Here is a 22,514-nt window from a genome sequence, read left to right on the forward strand (position 1 = left end):
AAGGGCACTTCTAATGCATAGTTTAATTCTGGAGCTTTTCCAGATTTTCAAGACTGATTTTGCAGACCCTACTGTGGGTCTTCTAATAGAGTGTGCAAGTGCATTTGCATGCTAATCAATTGGAAATACAAAAACAACCCAGTGTTTAAAACTAGATAAATCCTCCAGTCAAGGCAAGACCCTGTGAATTACCTTCTAAAAGCCCATAAAGATTTCAGCTCAGCAGTCTGAATTAGTGATGGAAGCTGTGAAAAACAAAACATTACCCCAAAAAAATCATGCTCATCTTCTTTGCTTTATTTGCAAAGAAGCTTTCTAATAAAAAGAAAATTAGAAGGAAGGCTCCAAAAGTTACTCTCAAATATTGCTTCCATACTTTTTGTGTGTTTCACCAACTCAAATTCCCTCACACTTTCTACATGGCAGAAGAGAATCTTACTTCATGCATATTTCATTTTCCTTCCACTTCCTTTCATGCTACACGAAGAGATTTTCATGTTCTAGTGGCCAAATGCTGTCCTTGTAAATATTGCAGATTCACAAAAGCAAACCCCAGTACCTGATAGATCCTCACCATAGACTCTGCTATAAGGAAGCAGAAGTCGCTCTTGCTTTTGCCCAAAGGATGTTCAGTTGATTAATACAAACTAGAACAGCCACTGTAAGATGGGATGAGAATACTTCCTCACAATACTTTGGAATCAAGTTATAAAACAGTAGAGGGAAGATTCAAGTTCAGGAAAGGCTCTGCTTTGAATAGCCATCTCTAAGCACTGGGAGAAAGATGAAAGCAGAATTACTCCCTTCTCTTCAGCTTTCTGAATATTCGTGTTTTCCTTAAAAAATGACATGTTAGTGTCCTACAATAAAACCTGTTTCTTCTCAGGCAAATAAGATGATTCATCCACCCTCAGATACTTCAGTTTGCCAAAGAAAACTAAAAAAGTCATTCCATATCATATCCAAACAAAAGCAGATTTTTAGTTAACAGTTCGGCCAGGAAAATGATACTCCAGGTAGGGTTAGACTATGCAATGTCTGCCCTTAACTACAAAGAAATAATTGAGGCAAATCTCTGGCAAAACAGACATCTCTATCACCCTTCTGAGAAAGTGTGACTGCTCTGTAATACAGTGAAATATATCAGTTTCAGCACCTGAATCACACTGACTCTGAATAAGCGGTTATAGCTCCAGGGAGCAGACTCACACACAACTGCTGCTTTACTTGGTAGCCTACCCACTCATCAGAAGCAAACAGGGATGCTCCAGTAGAAAAGGAGCTTGTCTGAAACACCGACCTGAGGGGCTGCTCTTAGGTTTACCCATCAGTGGCAGGGGGGCAGTAGGAGGAGAGGAGGGGGTAGTTAACCACACTGCCATCATGCTTGACCTGCATCTTGGAGTATGACTGCAAAGTTGTCCTACTGCCCTCCATTTCTTCAGAACAAACCCCCTTAAACAGCCAAGCGGTGGAGTTAATCAGCTGCCACCACTAAGCAGATACCAAAGCTTTCCTTTTGGCAACAGTGGGGAAGGAAGTTTCTCAGATCCTCCCTCTCAACAGATCCCTATGCTTTCCTCTGGGGAAAAAGAGGGCAGGAGCTTCCCAAACCCATCCGCTTTCTCCCCTTCCCAAGGGATGGAAAGCAGAAGAAACACTGAGAGCAAGTGGAGATTCCCATTCCTGGGAGGAAGCAGCAGTATATACTGAGTGAGACTACTTATGGGAAAAACCCACTCCTACTCATTTCCAAGAAGCTGCTAACACTGCGCATGTATCTGAGGTAGGGCTCCCAGACAAACACCCATTTCCCTTTGCACCGCTCTCACTTAGTGTCATCTTATTTGTCCAGACCTTCAAAGATCTGGGAGGCTAAGCGAAGCATACTCAGGCCTTGGCACGGAGTTTTACCAGCTGGAAACCAGCTCAAACCCAGGCTCTGATCCAGGTTTAACACCCAGAGAAAGCTAACCTTGAGACAAGAGGAGTTACAAAAGCCTCAGACAAAAAGAAATAAGGTTGATTATCTCAAAGCATAGAAAAATAATGGAGAACAAAGTTTTGGTTATCCAATCTCAATTAATTCTTTGCACTGAACACACTGCTTCAGGGCTTCCATGATATTGAAAAGCAATGGATTGTGGCATTTAGTCACCAGTTACCCAGAGAACAAGCAGACGCTCAAAAGCCTGGGATTACGGCATTCTGAGATGCTTCAGTTCCTATGTAATCTGCAAACTAGTTTGTTTGGAGCTCCTCTAACTGGAAATTGCCAAACTTGTGAAAACAGTTGTGTCTACCTTGAGTGAAATGAGCATTAAAATGCAGTCAGACCCCCACTGACAGAAAACCAGATCCTTAATCTCCAACTCCAGTGGTTTGCAAGACATAGCTACATTCCTATTGGAAATAAAACTGAACAGCACAGTGTGAAGTTGATAAAGCTGACGTGATGTACAAGTCTGATACTTCACAGCTTTCCAAAAATAGAAAAAAAATTGAAAGAGGCAGTACATTTTCCAATCACTGTTCATGAGCCAAAAATTTTCAGTCGTTGGTTATTTAAGATTCACACAGACATGCACTCTATTTCTAGGTTATACTCCAGAGATTAACCTTTCCCTGAAAATGAAACTAATGCACATGCCCAGCAAAATTTATCTATCAGATACGAACCAATGGATTTAATTCCATGTGAATAAGCCCACTGCTAAATACACTTCAGATCTATCTGCTGAAAACATTAGAAATAATGCTGTTCAGGGCTAGTAAGTTCATCTTTACATTCCACATGAAAACGGGAGCATGGGGAGCAGCCAAGTTCCCCTTACAACAACTTTCAAGATTTAGAGACATATTTCTGTTCTGCCCGAGTCAAAACCAAAACTGAACCTTAAAACAGACTGAACCTCAAAATTCATACCAAACTTGTCTGGATTAGGATAAGGAATTTTTGTGAGCACCCTGCAGGTGAGGGTCATAGTCTGAGGTATGGGAGATGTAGTCAGGTTTCTGCACGGCCCGATTCAAAGCAAACTTTTGGAGAAGCAAGGGATTAAGTCCAGTTTAGAGCTGGAACATTAACTGCATCTCCAAATTTCAGTGCTGCAAGCACCATACTTTCTAGAAAAATGGAAAATAAGTGACATTTGCTCCTCCACCATTCACCTCCACCCAAAAATACATTGCCAAAGTTGTTACGACTTCATGAAAATTTCCAGGTTCTATAAAAAAAGCACATTCTTCACCCAGATCCTTAAACAGCTCTATAAAAAAGCCTGTAAAAAATACCAGCCTACATCAAGGAAGAAGGTAATCTGGCTGACCAAAAAAGCATGAGTGTGCCAGTGGAGAGGCTGAACTGAAATACTCAGGATTTTCTGTAGATATATGCAGGAAGGCTGCTCGTTTCACCCTAACATAACAGAAACCAGAAGAATGAGGACAGACAACTAACAAAGTGACAGTAAGACTCATAGCTCAAAATTTTGAAGAGGCCAGCAAGGCTAGACACATACCAGGACTTGCAAGCATCCAGCCAGCCCAGAACCATGAGAAATCTTTGATTAAGTATCTTTTTTAATGTTTGTTTGTGAATCAGAAGAAATCTCTCATAAAAGCACAGAGAGCTTGCTAGTAAATTTTGAACAAAGTATGACAAGAGGTTGCTAGGCAAGACAAGACAGAGTGGGATGGCAGTCATGCAACAAGGTCAAAGCAGCATCCATTGAGCAAGAGAGATCTAAGGTCAGGTGCAGATATAGTCAGTTTCTAAGGAATGGCAATCGGAAAGGATAAGGGGACAGATTTTCTGCAATTCTTTGACCAATGCTTAGCCCCAAAACGTACCAAAGTAACTCGATATTACATTCATGTGGCTTACATAAAACCTAACTGGAAATACACAAATATCAATTCATTAGTATGGGGTACATTGTAGGATCAGACATCATGCCTTAGTTTTATTTCCAAAATAAAATTCTTTTGCTCGAGAACATTATAAAATACTGACTTAATTAGAAATTGGAATTTCTCTTCCATTAGGAAATTCTGATCCATGAGCATTTGTTTCCATCTCAAGGCAGAATAAGATGCTGAAGTACTTCCAATTTTTACTGAACGTGAAGTTGTCTCCTCCCTCCCTCCAAGTCTCAAGGTGTCAAAACATGTTGTCAGAGCTCAAGCCTAAAATGCTTCTGTTGCACATAAAACCTCTGGTGAGATGAATCTGGCATCCCTCACAGCCTGGAGCTTCCAGCCGGACTGTATTTCCTTGTGACTGCTGCGGTCATGACACTCCCTTGCTGAATATAGCACCTGAACGCAGGACAAAGCACTGGCTTGTTTTGTACAGAGAGAGAGACAGGCCAGACTACAGCAGAGGAGGGACATGACTTTACATAGTGTACTACAGCATTTCAGGCAGACAGACTGACAAATGGATTCAAAATATTTTCTCAGTGAAAAATCGATGTTTCGTCCTACCAACATTTTTCTATTGAATATTTTAGTTTTGTAGAAACCAAATGCCAGGCACTCAAATTTACAATCTTTCACCAATATTAGCATATACTTACCGGTTTTAATTAACCCAATGGTTCCAGTTAGTGCATAATAAGGCAAGTGCAATGTTACAAATAACAGTATGGTAATGCCGGCGGATTTGAATGTAGTGAGAATTTTAGCAGTATTATCAGGATTTTATCCACAGTTTGAAAAATCAAATAAAACACATTAAAAAAAATAAGAAGGGAAAAGGCACTATTGGAGATAGGGGTAACAATACATCTGATTCTGTGTCATTTTTATAATGCTAGCTTTTGAGCTTCTGTGGCCTTATATTGATTTTCTCTGTTCTTTCTCTCCTTTTTCTTTTTAAGTTATGGAAAGTGAACACATTTAATATAAAACAGATTTTGCTTTATTTTTTCAGGTAAGCCTGTTAAAAGTAGAAAATACTTCATCTACTGCACAGAGAAAAAGCATAACATTAAGCATTTGACATTAAATCTTGGTAGATAAACATTGTCTCTATTTAATTATCTGTTCAAAATTGATAGAAAGGTAGCATCAGCTTTTGAAAATCTCAGCAGCAAAACTCCCACTGATATCAGTGGGTCTATGATCTCACTCAAAATTTTTTACAATGAATGTGTTTTGGGTTTTTTTTTTTCCTTTTTGAACAAGCAACATCTTTGTACAATAATTGGCAGCTATTAGTGTCAGTTTGGCAGATACAAAGCTGCACGGGTCTGTGGGAAATTTATGCCTCCCAACATGCCATGCTAAATTTAAACCTGTTGCATAATATGCAGATTCATTGTTATGCATGTAACACGGCTAAGAATATCTAAAGTTCAAGGGAAGTTAATATGCATGCAGACTAAAAAGGAGGGTTTAAATGATTTTGGGTTTTACCACATGGAATAAAAGCATTGATGACTCCCTTTACTAAAGCTATCCATTCTTGCAATCACTTCACTGAACATATATTTCACTCACCTACCACAGTGGTACAAAGCACCACTGACATTAAAACTGTAAAAACAGGATGAGAAAGACTTGCTTTTTGATTCTATTAAGCTGTCGTTTCAGTCCTAGCTCTGGGGGCACACTGCCCTGAAGTGATTCTGAGGAACTCTGAGGCCTGCTTTTCCCTCCTAAACTAAAAACTAGAAAAACTTATCTTTTTTTTTTTTTTTTAATGATACCTATAAGAAAAGATCTCCTTTCCTGCTTGATCTTGAAGACTGTGGAAAACCTTTCTTGTAATTCAGCATTTTTACTTCTCGTCTGGACCTGAATGCAAGAAAATACAGCACAGGTAGACATTGTGTATATTATCTACATCTTTTCAGAAACTTAAAATATCACCTTAATCCTAGATGGATGTTGTAGCCAATTTTTGTTACCAGTCATTACAAAGAACACAAAATAAGGTTTGGTGAAGTTCCATTTCTTTGATCTTCATCTCTAGCGCATATTCTAAACTGAAAACTTCTGGAAATCTCAATAGATAAGAAAGGAGAATGGCTAAAACACTATTGCCAACGTTTGGGGGGTTTGTTGGTTTGAGGGTATTTTGTCATTTTGCAAGGGTTTTTTTGTCATCTAACCATTATCAACAAACCTTTTCTGGAGTAATTCACTGGAGATGAGATGGTTCCTAACCTATAGCCTGATTCCAAGGTCATTGTTCATGTTCCTTTATCATCTTGAACTTGAGCCATCAAAATGCATTTAATATTAGCAGCCAAGACATCCTTTTAATGCACACAAAAATATTCCAGGGCCCCCATCCACATATTATGCTACACACAAACCATTTTCTACAGAATACATACTTCAAAATTTAGCCTCCTGATTTTCACTTTCGGACAAATACATATTTCCTTTTGCTCTGTCAAGTCAGCATATCAGCAAGTCCACTGCACAGGATATTTATTCTCACTTTTTATCAGGTATCCCAGCCCTATGGAAACAACTCACTGGAAAGCATCCCTAGTCTGTGCTAATAGAAAAGAGCCCTGGTGACTACATCAAAGCATTTATTAGTACCACCAGTGTGACATGGTCTAAGATACGAGAAAATTCTTCCCATGCTCTGAACTATTCACCACATTTCAGTGAGGTTTGATGCTGATGCAAGGCTATTAAGCCCTCTGAACTTTAGATTATATCAGTTTGGAATTAGTGGTCTATTACTTGGCTTTTTGGTACTACCTGAGTCTGCCTGGATTAAACTTAACACAGAATCACCAAGTAAAATGGTCAAGTTTAATATTTCTTTTCAAGGAAAAACAGAACCTGAAAACTTTCAAACAAAATTGATCCAAATAAGTTCAGTATTTCAACAGCAGGAAAAAAAAACCAAAAAACAAAACAGAGAAGAAATATGAGTATTTTTAAAAACATGAAAAAGCACTTGGAAAATTCTGGTGATCGTTCTTTGTTGTTGTTATTACTTCAAACCAGAGGCGAGGTTGACAGGAAAACCTCAAAGAATTAAGTCTGCAGCAACATAAGTGGTGACTGGATCAAGATTAAAATAACCAGAGAGAAGGAAGGATAAGAGACAATTTGAAATATTGTGGATAGTTCCAAGCAAGAACTAAGCACTGGCGGGGGATTCACCTGAAACGTTGGTGTTTTTCCAGCATTATATAAATATTTCTAGGTTTTATGTCTTGCATACCATTACACCCTTGCCATGATTACTGTACCCATACTACTGAACAAGAAATTCTGACCAAAGGCAATTTCTGCAAGTGCATAGCAACACAGTTTAGCCATGGGCTTAGTTGGATCCCAAGAATAAACATCTGCCAGCTGTTTGGGCCACAGCTTTGCAGGGAAGCAGGCAAACCAAGGTGTATCAGCCCCTTGTTTATCTAATCAGCTGCCAAATGCAACTTTGGCAACCTCAGAAATAACTATGCTAGGAAACATGTGAATTGGTGCCATTGTCCCATGTAGAGAAGACCTAAAAAAAGACCACACAGCTGCGGTCCAGGTGTAGAAAATCCACTTAGGCACCCACTGAGGTGGCTTGAGATTAACATGATGCCTCCAGAGAGGCTGCAGGGGTAATTAATATACTGCCAACATTCTTCATCAGAGTAAGGATTCCATAAGCTGCCTGGACAGAAGCAAAATCAACTCTTTGCCTTTTGCAAAATATTTCAGTTCTTGTTCTCAAGGCCTGGCACAATACAGCATTCAAGTTATTCTCTGCTAATACTTTTCTTCACTAGCTCCCTTTGCTTTGCCCAAGATACTTGACTTGCCTGTTGGTGTTCTTCCATCTGTGTGACCCACCTTTTAAATAGGTCAGTCAAGAAAAATTCTCTTTCAACAAGTCCCTTGTTAAAACACACCTTCCAGAAGGCGGTGAAAAATCCCTTAATCTCATGAAACAAGTGCTTATGAAAACAAGAAACACACAGCAAAATAGTGGAAATGTCACAAATGCAAGTCAAGGAATTCTTACTTTGTCATCTGCTGTTCCTACCCCCGAGTCTTATCTATGCTACGCTGTCTGTAGAATGAAATAACTAGTACTTCATGCCTACTGCTGAGCTATATTAATATTAGATGGGGATAGGATAACAATAATGATAGAGTACAAGGGCTATGACCAGAGACCAGGATAGTAAACACTGTTGATCTAATGCAATAATCACAGGCATTGAGGTTGGATTATTCTACTAAGTAACTACAATTTGCGAGTATCTGGTGTATATTTTATATGCCTCTAATTCACTTAATGCTTTTTATAGCACTCCATTAGATGGTTCTAATAGCTTAGGTTCTCTTCCACATGAAATATTTGTGACTATCATTTCTATAGGAAGAAATGCTCAGGGAAATAAGGAAAAATCCTCAGGTAACAAGAGAAGAGGAGAAAGCACTAGCACTACAGAATAAGAGTTGTTGCACTAGTGAAAGTGTGCAGTGCCTTCATGACAACATACCATGCTCTGAAACAGTGAGATCTGGGCAGGGATACTCCTGGGGATTAACAACTATTTTGTATATGCTTCTCAGAATTGTACATTTCAGTGCACAAGATAACAAATAGCATTATTGACCCTTTGCAACTGGTGTTGTTCTTTCCCTCCCTGACATATCCCATCAGAGGTCTTGAAAGTGCTCAACCAAACAAGACCTCCAAAGTTCTACCTTAGGAGAACATGCTGTTTAGAAATCAACTTATTGGTACCAAATTCAGACAAATTGAGTGGAGCCAGAGAGTCAGAGATTCCATTTCAAATTCTTTAACCATTCAATATGTAACATCAGAAGGAAAACATTTTGGGGGTAGGTGCAAAAGGTCTTACTCTTGACCAATATATGCCTCAATTTTGTATGGATTATGTGGAGATGGATCTATTGAAGCATTACTTTCTTAAGTCTTGGCATTCTAAAGGAATGTGGCTGATCCAAGAGGAAGGATAAACACAGGAAAAGAGCAGTACAGGTTTATATTAACTATTGAATTTAGTAGAATTATTTTTTATTTGGAATTGGTAGAGCAGTTTTAAAGTCACAGATAAATTTGGACAAATATATTTTTAAAATGGGTAGACATGTCTAGCTGTCTTATTGTTTAGCTGATCCCATATTTGTTCTAACTAGGAGTATTAAGCTACAAGATTAGTTTTAAGCATTAAAAAACCCACTTCTCTGAAAGATGAGAAAACTAGTGTCATGTTGCAGTAGTCTCTTATATTACCTGGAGGGCTGAGTGGTATAGACTGGTGGAATTGCTTCAAGACCAAATCTTAAAGGCTCATTCTACTTGCATCCTTCTGTGACTGTCCATGCAGCTTTCAGCCTTTGTTCAGTACCTCCTATTGTGTTTTCTCTCAGTAACAGCCCAGCTACCACAAAGCACAGAATTACTTGATTTTAAGAAAATGTATTGAAGACAAAAATCTATTATAAACAAAAAGCAGTTTAAATGAATTAAAAATTCCTCAGATACTACTATTAGGATCTCTATTTAATCAGTACTTTGTCCTGGTCCATGCATCTCAATCTCCTCCACTTTGTTTGCCTGGACTCCTGAATCAGAGCAGGCAAGTTAACACAGTTTCCTTCAGCAAGTATTCCTGACTTGCGTATCTAGCAAATAATGTATTTAACTGCTCACTAATAAGCAAAGAGAAGAGAATCTATCACTAACATAATCTTGGAACCCTCAGTCTGTTATAGCTAGTGTGTTTCTGTTTAAACAAATACTGGAAATGAACTATTTATTTTCCTGTTTACTTGCTAACCCAAACCCTGTGCATTTCATAATGACGGAAAAACCTACAGATGAGTAACTCTAATCCCAGAGACACAATACAATGCATATTTCCAAGTTGTCTATAACTTTAGAGCCTAAAAACCAACGAATCAAGTAGCCCAAAGTGCACTTGGTGAGGAACATCCAGCATTTTAAATTTCATTCTAACCCTCCAGAGCAGAATACAGAAAATTTGAAGGTCCTGTTGATGTTTTCTTTGGAGAGTTGGAGAGTTAATTACTTTGAAGAGTCAATAGCACACTTAGGGTCAATTGCCATCTCATCTTCTGGAATGCTCCTTGATCAGTACCAGTTACTTAGATCTTGGAAAAAGGAATATGTGTTCAGCACCTAGCACAGCAGTCCTGACCTCCTTCTGGGTCTTTTAGTGCTATTCCAAAATAAATTACATTCTTAATGAAATGCAGAAACTGATGCAACTGCTAACATTTTCCTTAGATATGGTCTACCCATCAAAGACCTCAAGAGAATAACTGAGCACAGGTTCAGGCTAAGACCAGCTCTTCTCATGTTTACCAGGATTTTTCAAAACTGCAAATAACATGAAACTGTTGCATTATTGTAACTGACCTTATCTACCTGTACAGTGAAGCCAGCCTCTTCTTGGCAAGAACACGCTTGTCTCTCTCATTACATCTGCCATTTTTTATCATCAGCAACAGGTCCCATCAAACATCTAGTGTTCATTAGCCAAAGGCCAGGAAACAAGCCAGGGGTCTACTACCAATGCAGGATGTACAGACAGCATCTCAGAAAGTGCTGGGGACTGGAATAGAGAGAGACACATACATACTCACATCACATAGTTCAAGCCAAGCCTGTGTGCTGTGTCTGAGCTCAAATGGGCTTCTGGGCAGTGGGCAGAACTGGGTGGGGGTCCCAGCTGGGGGCACTCGGGGCAATCACAGCCTACAGGTGCCCACAGGGCCCTAACACATACATAAGCATATCCATACAGGTCAAAAGCGTTGGTCAGAGCTTAGAGTCAATAAACAGCCATCCTTGTGTCCTGGATGTGTTGTTTCTTCTGTTAGCACAGAGGGGAGTGGTTTGGTTATGTGCTCCAGAAATCTGGGAGGAAAAAAAAAGAAAAACACAACAACTTTGATCTCTCAGCTGACTGCCTTTTTTTTTTTTTTTTTTTTTTTTTTTTCTCTGAGAACTGCAAGTCACTGTACAAACACACCTGCAGCAACAGGCAGGTTTCTGGGAGCGCTGGAGTTCTTGAGCAGACTGACAGCCTTATTCCCCCTAAGGCAGTGGTAGTTTTCCAATTTAGTGAAGGCAGGGTTTGACCAAGGAAGTCAGGAAAGGACCTGAAAGCCTTCCTAGGTTGATCTCCCTAGCATCCCTAGTGTGCAGGTGTCGAGCAGCAGTGGCTGTTCAAACGGCACCAACTTAGGCAAGTGTGAGTCAACCCAGGGATATGCATCCACTTAAATATGCTCCCATGTGTGATGCATGCTTCATGAATGGGGACTGCCATCGTCTATGGCCTCTCTGGGAGAAGGAACTCCCTCAGGGTGCTGCAGCACTTTGAGAGGTGGCATCTCTGGGTCAGGCAATCCAGGCTCTGGGTCAAGACCTCAGGGGCCATGGTCAGGCCCAAGCCTGGCTGCCACATGGCGGAGCTGCAGCTTTAGCAGGGTCAAGCACTATGGTCTCAGCCAAAAGCAGCTCCCCCAGGCAGGGGTCCATCCTGGAGCCTCTCCCCATAGTGGGATGGGGCAGCCCCCAATACACTGGCTCAGAGCCGGCCCTGAGACCCTGCAGCCAGGAGGGGACTGCTCTCGGGGCCTGGCACTTGCATTAAAGAAACCACGGAAGAAAGTATTTCCGTCTGCCATCAGAGCAGCTCTGGGATTCAGTCTCAAACACCTAAAGTATCTTTGGGGCCAAGTTCCTGAATTTTTTGAGGTATATTTTACTTGGTCCATTAATAACAAGCATGAGCAGGAGCAATGACTGTTCTGTTTGGTTTTTTAATCTTTCCCTCTCTTTCCTATTTCCTCTAAACAAACATTATCAATAAATGCTATCATTTGCCTATGAATGCAATTTAGGAATTTCTTTTGAAACAGTTCCCAGGAGACCCTTTCTTTCAGCCTTGTAGGCCACTCCATGCAGAACAGAGGTGCAGGGAGCTGGAGGCAGAGGAGGAAAGGAACAAGAACAGAAACAACAGCTGAGTCACATTCAATATCTGGTTAAGCAGAGGGATTCTTAAGCCACCTCGATTCATTTGCAATTTACTGTAGGAAATAAGTAATCCTAAGACACTTATGAAGAAGATCCAAAACAAGAAAGCTGAGTCACAACAAATATTGAGCTGTCCCCAACATATTTCTATTTTCAAACTTTATGGTCCCTTCAGGGCTAGAGCTGACAGGGACCTCTCCTGCCTTCTCCACCTCAGCAAAGAGATCCAGGTACGAAAGCATCTTAAACCAATTTCTTTTTCTTTAATCTCGTGATGCCTTCCTTCCAGCAAGTATGTATGGATATGCTGCTTAGGAAACACAGAATAATTTCCCCTCTTCGCAGCTCTGCCTGTGCTTCTTCTGCCTGATGCTGTAACATCATAGCTTTACAGAGCTGCTGACCCCTCCAAAGTCTTTAGCAAGTCAGTCCAAACTTGATTTTTTATTCACACAGAGGAACTCACATGAGCTTCATGAAAGAAAAAAACCAAAGGCCGGATGAAGTGTGTTTAGAGTCTTTCTTCCTTTCCCTGCTCAATTTCTCTGTAAGCAATGGCTGGGTGGTGGTTTGAAAAGGAAAGCGATGACTAAGGGCAATCAATCATTGAGCTGACGATGGGTGCCCGAGCTCCTCAGATAACTGAGATTTTGCTGCCACCGTGTGCTCACCCTGATTTCGCCCACGGTTTTCCCTGCCCGGGAGCAACCATCGCGGGACACCAGGGAAAAGGGTCCCTCTTCCGAGACGGAGAAAAAGGTCTTCATGCAAAGCTACTCGCACGGACACGCCCTCGGGCAAACCCTAATCTCAACCCTAAAGCTAACCGGTCAAGCCCAACTGAGTTTGAGGCGTATTTGGAGAGGAGGAGTGGCTGCTAGTGGCTCAGTAACTAGAGGCTCACCAGTTTTGCCCAGTTTCAGAAGATGCTCTTCTGTGGTTTCTCACGGCTCTGCGCTGGTTCCCCATCATCATCCATTAGAGATTGGCGAACAGTAGCACTCAGAGCAGAAACAGCTACTTCGCAAAGAAGCAGCTTCAAGCAGGTCTCTTCAATTTCCTCCCATAGTATTGACAATTGATGATGGGTTTAAATGTTTAATACCATTCATAATGGAAATCACTGGAAATGTTTTAAAATGGCGTCAGTAGGAGCCGCTTACCAGGCACTACATGGTGCAGGGAACAGGCTTTAGATGGTCTGAAACTGTTCTGACACAGTCCTTTGGTCGCTAGCTATCACAGACACAAAGACCCTGGTAAGCCCGTCTCTTCAAGAGCATATACTAGCAGTGGAAATGCCTCCAGAGTTTGTTATACTGAGCATGGCCAGAAAACTAAGTGCACACACTTTACATAAGGGATTTTTAAGGTTTCCTCTGGAGCCCTACTGGAGTTCAGTGGGAGAGACATTAAACTTCCCTCCAGAAACCCTAAAGCACACCTCTTCCTAAAGCTATCCTACAGCATCCCGCATGAGGTGCAGACTGATTGGGCCCACTGCGGGACTGGAATCCATAACATCCCAATACAGATCACTATGCTGGCAAATGAACCTGGCTGTGAGCCAGTGAACCATGGGCTCACAAATGTAGTGTCAACCACAATGCTTTCTTTTTTAGCTGTTTCAGAAGAGGTCCACAGTGCCAGCAGACCAGGAACCACTCATTCAGCACAATCCCAAGTGACATGGGACATAAGTTTTCCTAGGGGCCCTGTAAAATTTGTGGATCTAAACCATAAATACAGTCTTTAGTAAGCATGATTATTTCAGGCAAGGTGACCCATGGGAGTGAGATCTTTTTGTGTCAGTCCATTTCCCAACAGGCAGACAGTCACATTCAAAACACAACCACTGCAACCAGCACACTCATTGCCAGTCAGAGGAGGAACAAAGACTAATTAATTGAATAAAGGCCAAATTATTCGCTCCCATTATAAGCATGACATTGGAGAGAATCCGAAATGCATCCAGCAGTAACTTCACCTGGTTTGTTGGATATTACAGTTGCCTCTGGGGGAGCATGTTCTGTTATTTTCAAGGGCTTCAGAGACTGTCATTCTGAACATTCTCTTCCACAGACATTTGAGCTGCCTAACACAGAACAAAGATGTCCTCTATTCTCATTCCACCATATATTGCTGAATTATAAAAAGAATATATCTAAACTAGATGTGAATAGAAAAACTAATATTCCTTGAATTTGTTGCAGTGGTAGACTCCCTGTACAATTTGCTATCAGTCTCAGGAATCTCCTTCTCTTGGCACTTCTGGCTTTTAAATCTTTTTTTTTTTTTTTTTTTTTTTTTTTAAACAACTTCTAAATTCATCTGAATCCTTCAAGTAAAGGTAATTTCCTTTCTCTCTGTTATTGAAAGAAATTCAGCGTGAGCTGTTTCTATAAACTCCACCCTCATGTGCTCTGCTAAGGGTGGCATATGTTATGAGTGATTTGCCTACATTAATATGGAAAAAGCACTGACAAAATTTAACTTGCAACCATGACAAAGGTTCTCATTCTCCTCCTTTTCCAAACAGGGGGATGGAGGTGATCCCCTCATGTTCCGATTCAAGGAGTGAAAATGGGTAACATCCCCCACCTAGCAGTTAAAGGTATGCTTAAAATAAAATAAAATAAAAAAAAAAAATCAAAGGTTGACTTACGGGATGTAGATCAGGCTCAGTTTTATCCAGATTAAGAAACTTATTGCATATCCTTATAAACCAGTTTCAACTTACAGGTAATGTGCTTCTGCTCAGAAAAGCCAACGGAACGGACAGTGAGCCCTAGTGGACTCACATGAGCTAGAAAGCAGTACTTCCAGAATTGTATTTCCAGCTCTGACAGATCTTTCAATTTCTTACTGATTCCCAAACCTTACCCCTATACAATGGAGAAGATAATGTTAAGCTGGGATTGTGAGGAGAAAGCAATATGATTTTAATTCTTCATACACCAAAAAGGGATGGAAATTCTCCTATAGCTGGCAAACTTGCTGCTCCCAGACACCATCTTGTTCAGATAGACATGTATTTCATATCTTTCAATGTACTTCATATTCAGGTAATAACCCCAGAACAAATTTTTCTAATTACACTTGTTCATCTCCTTCTGTTTCTGGAGGTCCTTCCCTATGACAGGTCCTCTGGGCTCCACCATCTATCCCTATAGCTGATACTGTGTGTCTCTTCCTAGCCCTCTCCCTGTCTTTCTGTCTGTGAGAGGCTTTAACGTGTCCCTTCATTCCTCTTCTCTCTCACATGAGGCAATGCTCCCATCTGCCCAGACTTGGTCCCGCTTCCCTTCGCACGCCAGGTGATCGGTGGGACCCGTTTCTTTGACTCCCTCTCCCACACCCCAACAACACAAGCTTGCGTGTGTGACTGCCATGCACTCAGCTGGGTGAATGAGCTGGGACTTCATGGTCACTCAGTGTCCTCCCCGCCTCCCAGTCCCAGCACAGCTATGGCCTTTTCTTTCCATCCAAGAGAGGCGTCATTCTGTCTGTTGATATTTCAACAGACACAGCTGAGACGAGACCGGTTGCTGGGATGACTGAGTCGATCTAAGTGCGTAGGCATTTTTTGATGTATAAGCAAGGGATGGCTAAAGCGCGGCGCCAGGACAAGCCTGGCTCCAGAGCTTGTTTTTGGTGTAGTGCTGCCACAGTGTTTCCCCCTTATACACTCTGGCCTGGGTGCAGATCAAGGTTTATTAGATCAGGACCAGCAAAGTGCAACCTCAGCTGTGCTGGCCTGGCCTCCTGCACACATGCAAGGGCCTTAGGGTGGTCACCAAGCTTAGAGAAGTTGGTTGGCTCCTGATAGAAACAATTATGGCGGTCGTTGAACCTGCTGGTTCTGCTACCCAAATGACATCCAATTTTCCCAAGAGCTGAGAGAATTCCCATCATTGATCTAGGAAATTCCCTGAGCATTCCTAGGTGATTCAAGACAGCATTCAAAAAATTTCACATTAAATATAGATAGATGATACCAAGTTGCATGTAAGTCTCCCTAGGCCATAGACACCATTCCTGGAAAAATGTCCTCAGGAAAAAACAGAAATTATAATGGCTCCTTTTAAAAAAATTTAAATAGCAGGTAGAATTATTCTTTTCTGAAACCCTTTCAGAACTCATTGTCTACAAACATTCTATATCAAGCCCAATGTCAGCCACCCATCTGCTTTTTTTCTTTCTTTCTTCCAGCAAACTCAAAACTTTATGAGAATTAACTTCTAAATTAACTCCTAGGATTACTTTTATGTCTTGTTTCAGTCCAGAGCACACTTGATGGCATTCTGAACTCCAGGAAACAGTCTATTAGGCATGAAACAACAACTGATCACTGCTTAAAGCAATAACATTTAACACCAAGATCCTGATGATGGCAAAAAAGGGAAACTACAAAACGATATTAACTAACATATGGATGTCCAGCTATTTAACATCTGATCTGCTTTATAGCACTCCAGGAGAATTACAAGACCCACATTAAAAAAATATTCTTCTGTTTTTCAGCTATAGTTCCTCTTCTGCATTTCTGGTGCTCTTTATGAACACAGGTACTTTTTCAATCCTTCTTATTAATATTTTATTTCACTTCACTCCTATTAACATATTTTGCCAGAGACCTTAGGCTGCAATAGCATTATATACTACCAGTTCAGTATTCGTCTATATTAGCTGTCATCCTAAAATTATTGTGCCTCCTACACAGAGGTACCGACTATAAGCAATTGATACTGGCATATTCTTTTACAGTTCAATAACTCCGGGTAGAAAATTGGCTTTCTACCAAGTTAAAATTAATCATCGTTGTTACAAAAGTTGGAATGGTATCTACTGCCCAAGCAGAAACTATTATACATTTTACTTAGGTTATAAAACTGCCTTCATCCTAGTTTTTTCTGTCACAGGTGTTAGCTTTAGAAATCAAATGGGAGTCTGTCTTCCCCTCAAAAAAATGGGAACTAAAGGTATATTCCTAAAATGTGATATATAGAGAATTATTTCTAACTCAGATGAGCCAATCTGTGCTGATTAAACTGAAGAGCCTATATGATCCTGATAGAAATATCCAGAAGGAAGGAATATTTTCACTATGGTCTTAGCTGTGGAAAATGCCAATTCCAGCTTCAATTTCCTATTTTGTGAAAGCTAGCTAGTGAGTTTGGGCCAACATTACTGTAGAATCTAAATCTTGAGAGTAGTGACTCTCCCCACATTCTAAGAGGTAGGGAGATTTGATTGTGCCCAGATGATGAGCAGAAGCCCTGGAAGACTTGCCCAAACTCACAAAGGATCAAATGTCTTTTTGTTTCAGGTGAAATATAATTTATAAATTGAAAACAAAGGAAGATGAGAATATTTATAAGTGCATATTTAAAACCTTGAACATGAACCTTGGTAACTTGATTGAAGTGGCACAGAAAGCCTCTGACAGAAAAAGGATGTAGTCTAGGTATTTCAAGTACCATGCAAGCACGTTAGTCCATTTTTAGCACTACTGAAGAAATTGTATATTTTCACAAGCCATTGAACAAAGGCACTCCAGGAGAATCAGTGTGATTAGGACGTCTACATGCCTTTAAAAGCACTAATTATTTCCATTCTGCAGTATACTCCACTATTCCAGCTGCATTTGAAACACATAGGGTTTGGCTTCTCTTCGAAATCTGCAATTTTATAAAGCAAGGTTATATACATTCCAAAGTTTGGGGTATTTATTGCTTTAAAATGATGCACACCTTCATGATTCAAACTGAGAAAATATAGCCAAAGTTGTGGGTTTTTTCTTTTTCAGATAGTAAAATCTAGTGGTAATGTATTATTTGCACAAGTTAGGACGAGAGGTAAGAGAGTGAAAATGGAAAAAAAGGGGGGCTGGGGCAGAAAAATTTAGCAATTCCGTATACATTCTTTTCATTCTCTGTTACAGCAACATCTATTTTTCACTTCAGAGTAAGACAAGCATATACCATTGAAGGACCAAATCCTATAGTGTGGAAGAAAAAGCTATTTGGAAACCTTTCCTCAGAAATTGTCCAAGGTAGAACTGTTCCATATAGTGCTCAAAAAGTAGTAAAGTGACTCCTCTGCCAATTATATTCAGATTTGGCCCTGGCTTGTTTCTAATAAAAGCATAGCTTCAAATATAAATATATTTAAATTTTTGTCTGATGTCAACAATCAATATAAAGCTTTACTAAGTAAAAAAGTCTGTGTTAAACAACAGATAGCAAAAATAATCTTTTTGCAAACTTACACCAGTTGTTTTTCACACTACCCGAAAAGTCATTCACCTCTGAAATACTGCCCTGCTTTGCTTTCTAAAAATCCATGTCCTAGAACACTTCACGTTTTAAAATCAGTAGAGCTTCTTATATCTCTTATCACAAAGACTTTTCTCTTTATTTCAACAAGCATACTCAACCATCCAACTGTCCTTCAAGTCTGCTTTTGACTTCATTAAAATGGAAACAAACTTGAAGACACAAAAGGAAAGACAAATTAGTTCACAAAAAATTGGGAGCAAACCTCCTGGAGCCTTTTGTACCAACTGTTTTCCCATGCCCCATCTGGTCCCCAAACTCAAAAGCCTGGTCCCACAAAGAGGCCACCTCAAACGTTTGACAGACCCAAGGGACTTGGCACGGACCCCCCACAGCATGGCTGTCCCATCCATGGCCCCAGCTGTCAGGTTGGGTGAGAAGGGCGATGGGACAAGGCTGATCACCAGCCACCCGTGGTTTTGTAATATGCATTTCTCTTCACTACAGGCTCACTCATGGCTTGAGAAATCATAAAATACAATCCAAAGTACACTCTAGAGATTCCATGCTAGAGAAAGGCAAACCATCAACAGCTGATAAGCAGGAAAACATGCTGACTTGCGACTAAATAGAGTCATTCTGCTAGTTAGCTTTTTGTTCAAAAGGATGCCCTATATGCCTTGAAGTAATTACAGTTTAGTATACACTTATTCTTAATTTTTATTATCATAGTAGAAAACTATGAATCATATTTTTACTGAAAAGAAAACTTTCTGCTCTGTACTTCTTTCAAGCTTTAACTGGATGTGAATTTGAAATAATTTAGGAACTGGCAAGACATCATTTTCTAAATTCTTTAATTAGTAAAAAAATGTGCTGTATGTCTGAAAAAAAGTTATGCACACTGAACTAAACTAACCTGAGTAAACTGAAATTGAGGAATATATTCTCTCTACACTTGCAAAACAAGCTATAGAAGTCCAAAATTAAATGAGGTTTATCATTTTAACAAACTGTTTCTAGAAACAGACAGTAATTAACCCTGAACAGTGGCGTGACTTTTGTAAGATTTCAGCAAATATATGCTGCTTACATTCTTTTATATCACCACTTTTTATTAGGTTCCTTTCAATAAATGAGTTCATGTACGATGTCATAATTCCAATTTTTGTTTCAAATGTATTGATTTCTAAAAAGACTAGTTTAAGTAAAAATCTTTGATTCAAAACAGAACAAGATTTTAAATAATCTATTTTTACCTGGCTTCCACCTCACCAACGACTAAATAACTGGGACTGAGAGATTTCTCCAATTATATTCATGTTCTTAGTCTCGATGCACATTTCAACAAGAAAACCTGACACGATTATCAGTTGCAGCCAGGAATCAGTGCCTGCAGTTTTTTGATGAGGGGATATGTATATTCAGACAGATATTTCTTTTAACATCAGTTGGATTGCTAAAAAGCATCACAGTTTCAATGCTTTCGGTACAGTCTCCCATAACATTCTTATTGACAAACTGATGAAGTATGGACTAGATAAGTAGATAGTGGATTGCAAACTGGCTGAACTGCTGGGCTTAAAGGATTGTCAACAGTGGCATGAAGTCCAGCTGGACGCCAGACCTCAGTGGAGTACCCCAGAGATGTATTCTGGGACCAGTACTGTTTAACACCTTCATTAATGACAAAGACAGTGAACTAGAGTCCTCAGCAAGTTGGCTGATGATACAAAACTGGGAGGAGCAGCTGATACACCAGGTGGATGTGCTGCCAGCCAGAGGGACCGGGACAGGCTGGAGAAATGTCCTGACAGATACTTCATGGAGTTCAGCAAAGGAGATGCCAAGTCCTGCACCTGGGGATGGATAACCCCATGCACCATTCCTCCTCAGGCTAACTAGCTGAAAAGCAGCTTGGCAGAAAAAGACCTGTGGTCCTGTTGGAACAGCTGCCCTCGCAGCAAAGGCAGCCAAAAACATCGTGGGCTGCATTAGGAAGAGCAGCAGTAGCAGGTCATGGGAGATGATCCTTCCCCTCTACTCGGCACTGGTGAGACACATCTGCACTGTCGGGTCCAGTTCTGGGCTCCCCAGTACATGAGAAACATGGACATCCTGGAGCGAGTCCAGTGAAGGGGCACAAAGATGATGAAGGAACTGGAGCATTTGACATATGAGGAGAGGATGAGACCTGGGACTGTTCAGCCTGCAGAAGAGAAGGCTCCGGCAGGTCTTATCAATGTGTATAAATACTTGATGAGGGGAATGAAGGAGCTAGACTCTTCTCAGTAGTGTCCAGTGACAAGTTAAGAGGTGGTGGGCACAAATTTAAGTACAGGAAATTCCATTTAAATGAAAGAAACTTCTTATAGTGAGGGTGAGGAAGCACTGGCACAGATTGCCCAGAGAGGCTGTGGAGTCTCCATCCTTGGAGACACTCCCTGAGTAACCTGCTCTAGCTGGCCCTGCTTTGAGCAGGGGGGCTGGACTAGGCGACCTCCAGATGTGCCTTCCAGCCTTGGCCACTCTGTGATCCTGCCTGGAGCATATGGCTCTCACAAGTGTGTTGCACCACTTCAGAAGTAGGATTCAAAATAAACTATCAGCATTTCCAGGCTTTGCTTATCAGAGCTTATGAGTCTAAACATTAAGCTTTTTTAATCCAAACTCTGGACCATTACATCTCTCGATTATTAAGATGAAGGGACCATTTTAAGGGAAAGCACTTTGATTTAAAATGTTGGTCAATTTGCCCACTTAATAGTTTAGCAACATAGAGAAATCTATTTTATTCTTATGTTTGCAGCTACCATAATAAAGCAGTAATTAGCAGTAAGTAGTCCCTGATCAGCTCAGTGGGGTATGTGATAAAAAGAGCTGACTCCAAACAAGTACATAAAAATGAAACCTATACAAACAAAATTCAAATAGACAGGGGTTGAACTTTGGCTCTGCTCATTTTTTAAAAAATCTTAATTCCCTACAGGGCACACTATTTACTACTGCATCTAGGCCTGTTAAAATTATCCATAATCAAAACACCTAAAATAACTATCGTCACAAAACTTGCATGGTTTAAAGGTTACCTGCAGCAGATGATTAAATTGCAGTGAGCTGAAGTAAGGAGAAAGATGTTTTAATCATTTCAGTTTCTGTTTTATTTTTGTGTGACAGTATAATTTGTCTTTTCAGGGTTGGTACACAAGAGTCTCCATCCAACACCCCTGGGGCCACAAACTCTGCTATCAGAGGGAAAGGGAAGTGTATCTCTCTGTCACAGTATTAATTACAGGTCTGCAGCTACGTAACAAGATTGGGTAAGTTTAGTTAGACTGTACTTCCATTCCACAATAATGCAGCACTATCTAGTCTTCCCATATTCCACCTTGGATTGCAACTACCTGAAACAATATTATCTCCAGAAGAAACTCACTGGATTATTTCCTCCAAATTCACAACCCTACTGCTAGCTCTTTCCTGGAGGCCGAATTCCTTAAATCAATTCCTTTTTGCATATAATTTGCAGAGTAATGTTGAATTTTTTATTCTGCATTTTATGTTGCAGGCAACCCAGCTACTCATTCATTGTACTGCTACTATTAATTATCACAAGCTAAGAGGTTTGTCAGTATTCTTCCCAACAGCAAATTCCTATACTCTCTCTAGTCTGTACACTTTCACATTTTCCCTTTGGTAATATATTATTTTATTTCCAGGCTTATTATTCATCAATCTGTTTAGGACTGCATTGTTCTGTATGAGCTCAGCTTCTGGAAAGAGTCTTAATCATTCTCCGACTGTATTTTTCCCCATCATTCTCTTAACTTCCTATTCAGTAAAGACAGCAAAGGCAAAAATTATGCTGTTCCATATCAGCATTCAGACCATTTGTATAAATAATGAAGTTTTAGGGTACTGCTAAGCCTTGTGATAGGCCATTAGTAATCTCTTTCCAGAATGAAATTTACTTACAGTACAGCTACTTTCTATGCCCTTTATTTTAAATCCAGTGAGTTACTTTGTCTCCACTTACACAGGTCAAAGGCTAAGACTGACATTTTCAAAAAGAAAACCAGTGAAAAGCCTTTTAATAAACTAACCCACCAACAGGGATGTCCAACTTCATTCACATCTGCACTATTGATTGAGGCACTACTTGGCTAAGATGCTGACTGGTGCCAGAAGAAACAGCCAAAGCCCTTTACTTATTCTTTTTC

At 40.3% G+C, this 22,514-nt stretch overlaps 1 protein-coding gene across 1 annotated transcript in view; it reads right to left on the reverse strand.

The window, feature by feature from the left end:
• LOC126037937 (uncharacterized) overlaps positions 1-22,514 on the reverse strand; it is a 48,176-nt gene that overhangs the window by 15,756 nt on the left and 9,906 nt on the right. The window lies entirely within an intron of this gene.

The sequence above is a fragment of the Accipiter gentilis genome, chromosome 4 (genome assembly GCF_929443795.1).
Source record: "Accipiter gentilis chromosome 4, bAccGen1.1, whole genome shotgun sequence".
NCBI classification, from domain to species: domain Eukaryota; kingdom Metazoa; phylum Chordata; class Aves; order Accipitriformes; family Accipitridae; genus Astur; species Astur gentilis.